Below are 4,124 nucleotides of genomic sequence, written 5' to 3'. Positions count from 1 at the left end.
CCTTATAAGAAAAGGGCACCCTTCTCTTTAAGGGTAACGCTGACATAACTGTCCCAGCACCATAGTCACCAAATGGACCATTTTTGAGACTCTTGCTTTTATAAAATGAAGTCACTGAGCTATAATTATTGAATGAGCAGTGAGCAGAAGAGGGGAGGAAGCTGGATCAGTTTCCAGATTTACCTGATAGTCGAGAAATTGTCACCCACCCTCACCCAAAGCTGACACAAGATGCACCTCCAAGAGAAAGGGCAGGTGCGACTTCCTGCGCCAGGCTCTGAGCGCAGGGCCTTCTGTCTCCCACTGGGTGACCGCTTCCCCTCCTCCTCCCGGGGAGTGTCCTAGGAAAGCATCACATTTCCTCTAAAGAGATCAGGAACTGTCTCCAGTCCCTCTGTTATAAGCAAACAAAGAAGAAACCCAGGCGAAGGGGCGAAGGGCCCCTCCTCCTCCCGGGGAGTGTCCTAGGAAAGCATCATGTTGCCTCTAAAGAGATCAGGAACTGTCTCCAGTCTCTCTGTTATAAGCAAAGAAGAAACCCAGGCGAAGGGGCAAAGGTGAAATGAGATGTTAAAGAATACAATTCTCACCAAGAAGAGTGCCAGAGACCCCCCAGGAGGATCATCGTCTTGCACCTAAATGCCAAAGCAGGCCAGGCTGGGCTGTTCCGGGAATCCTGGTTGCCCGACCTCTGACTGACAGTTTGCCACCCCAGATGAAACCCCCCACAGAGTGTCTCATGGACTATGGGAGGTTCTCACTCATCTTCAAATGAAACCACCACTCCCCAAAGGGAGCAGAACAAGCCACCATTCTGTCCTTCCCCCTCCTTCTCCACACCTTCCTTGACTTTATTTCTTGGGTGCTCTTCCTCACTTAAAGGCGGCAGGCCTGAGCAGTTTGGGGAGACCTTCGTAACGGGCTCCCTGGTAGACAACGTGGGAAATAAAGCATGGTGGAATAAGCCAGGTCAGAGGGAAGGAGAGATAAGAACTAATATTTGTTTAACCTCGTATGTGATGTGCACTGCAATAGCTGTTGCCACTCATTATCATAGCAAAGCCTCCCAATGATCTTCTGAGGTAGGCATTGCCCTATACCACAATGAGATGATTGGAAATCAGCGCGGTTCAGTAACTGTCCGGGACCACAGAGCAGAGGAAGGAAACCTTAACATAATCACCCTTTTTTCCTCGTCACTTTTAATGTGGCTGGCCTTCTGCTTCTCTGGAATTTGAGGTCACCATCGGAAGAACACTCCCCTGCCACCAGCTGTTCACTCCCACCCAGGCGTCTGGCTTGCAGGAGTGTTCCTGTCTGTTTGACAAACCACAGCAGAGAAGGCCGCTACAGGCACAGTTCAAGCTGCAAGGCTTTTTGGAATGGGGGGCTTGAAACTCACCTTTTTTGAGGGATCCCAACTCTGAGAGAAACAAAAACCAGAATTCTTCGGCTGTGGGCTGTGGGAATATTTGGACACTTTTCCCAGCATGTGACATCATTTTCCTTCCAGACTTCAATGTTAAAAATAGCCCGGAAAATCCTTTGAACTATTGTCTCAGTCCTTAAAACACAATATGGATTGTGTGTGTGTTTACCACTTGGAAGAAACGCTTTGTGGCATGCGATGTGCAGTCAGGCTGCTCCTGGCCTGACAGACGCTCGGGGAGCCACAGACTCGCCGAACTTGCACTAACCAGACACATGCACCGCGCACACACACAGGCTGCTCTTATATGACACAACCATTCCAAACTAGCAGCTAATGCTCTTTTATTTATGTATTGTCTAAAGTTTTACATATGTCTCCTTTTTCCCAATGACCCCGGACAAGCCCGCACTGCCCCACTGTCTGTGTCCATTGGTTATGCTAATATGCATGCATACAAGTCCTTTGGTTGTTCTCTAACCCCCTCCCCCCCAACCTCCCCTGCCATTTGTCTCTGGATCTATTTTTGTTCATCAAGTTATGTTGAGCACTATATCCCACATATGAGTGAGATCATGTGATATTTATTCTCTGACTGGCTTATTTCGCTTAGCATAATACTCTCCGGTTCCATCCATGCTAGCTAACACTCTTTTAAACAGCCCTGGGAGGTGATCAGCTTGACCGAGACTCAGCAGGTAGATGACCAGGCAGAATTTGAAGAAGCTGTCCTTATGAGACCTCTGACTGCCCTTCTGTCTAGATGGGCCCAACACAGTTTCCTCAAGAAAGGGTTGCTCAGGTGAGCTTTCAGGCTCTGTGGAGGTGAGGCAGCGGCCTACTCTGCCTGGGGCCTTAGCAAGGGCCTTCCTCCTAGAACCGCTTCTACCCTGAGCAGGCTGCAGGGGGGAGATACAGGGAGCACAGGGGTGGGGACCTACCCAAGTCTCCGAGGTTCATGCTATTAGAACCTCTTGGTGAAACTGGAACATTCTGACCACGGTCAGCTGGCAGAACAGGAGCAAACGCCCCAGAGAAACATGGGCATCTGACTGGAAAGCCCAGCTCAAAAGGTACCAGCTGGCTGGGTGGCCCTTATAAGGAGGTGCCCGACCCAAAGCCAGCGAATCTGCAGCCAAGGCTGTAAGTGGCTTTCCCAGGAGGACCGCAGAGGCTTGCCAGAGCTTAGGGCAGTGATGGCGAACCTATGACACGTGTGTCAGAGGTGACACGCAAACTCATTTTTTTGGTTGATTTTTCTTTGTTAAATGGCATTTAAATATATAAAATAAATATCAAAAATATAAGTCTTTGTTTTACTATGGTTGCAAATATCAAAAAATTTCTATATGTGACACGGCACCAGAGTTAAGTTAGGGTTTTTCAAAATGCTGACACGCCGAGCTCAAAAGGTTCGCTGTCACTGGCTTAGGGCGAAGGGCTCTTCAAACCCAGAAGGGTGGTTTCTAATAGTAACAAGATGAAGCACAGTAACAACAGGCCAAAGAACAAGATTCCCTGGGTTTTCTGGGGGGCAAGAGAAGGGGCTGGGAAGGAAGGCCTGATGCTTGGAAACACGACAGCTCTCCTTAAGCTGAGCAAACGCCAGGTGGCAGGGATCGTCTGAGGAAAGGTGTGCACATTCTCGTCTGTTTTGTTTTTTTATCTCTTGGCATAAACAGCCAGAAAAGTCCACTTTACTGACATTAAAAAGTTAAAATGGCCAAGATCACTCCAACAAAATGCAGCATTGTAGTAATTCAAAACTCAAGGAAAATAAGAGTATGTGAATGAGAGCACTTGGAGTTGTGGAATTCCCTGCCAAGAACGGCTACGTGTTGTCAACAGCTCCCTGCAAATAAGGACATGGAAACTGGCTGAGCTATTTGCACCCCTCCCCCTCCCCGCCCCAGATCAGGCAACTTCCCCCATCCGCAGTCCTAAAGGACAGCGCTGGCTGCTTCCCGATCCCATCTGGCAAGTGCTTATCAATTTCCCCCAAAACCTAAACCAAACTATCCTTCCACAAAGAGTATGAATCACATAGAAAGCCTGAAAATTCAACAACCCACTCTGCACAATTTGACTTTTTTAACCAAGGAGAGTATATTTTCCCCATTCTCATATTCTCTTGACTCCAAAGGAGATTAAAATAAACTTTCCAGACACTCCCAAACAAATAAAATGCATCACCTTGAAGCTGAGGCCAAACACGAACACGTTTGGCTCAAGCAAGCGGGAAGTGGTCACTGCCGTTTATTGAAGCAGGCCTGCTTCCGTCTCAGGGGACATGAAGAACTGGTCGCATGGCAGCGAGGTGGCCAGCTTTGGCTCTTTTCCCTCCTCTTTTTTCTCCAGGTCCCTCCTTTGGATTCATTTTCTATTGCTATGAATTAGCAGATTTAAATGACTCCAAACACCCAGTTAGAACAGCACCGTGATTATCTCACAGTATCTTTGGGGCAGAAGTCTGGCCATAGGACTGCTTAGCTGGTTCTCCGTGTAGGGCAGTGGTTCTCAACCTTGGCTGCACATTAGAATCCCCCGGGAATCTTTTTAAAATCCTGATTTCTGGGCCTCATCCTCCGGAAATTCCGTTTCTTTGTTACTACTGTTGTGGCCCCACCCCATAACAAAGAAACAGAATTTCCGGAGGATGGGGCCCAGAAATCAGGATTTTAAAAAGATTCCCGGG

Source organism: Myotis brandtii, unplaced genomic scaffold (genome assembly GCF_000412655.1).
Source record: "Myotis brandtii unplaced genomic scaffold, ASM41265v1 scaffold266, whole genome shotgun sequence".
NCBI lineage: Eukaryota > Metazoa > Chordata > Mammalia > Chiroptera > Vespertilionidae > Myotis > Myotis brandtii.
This window is presented reverse-complemented; position numbering follows the sequence as displayed.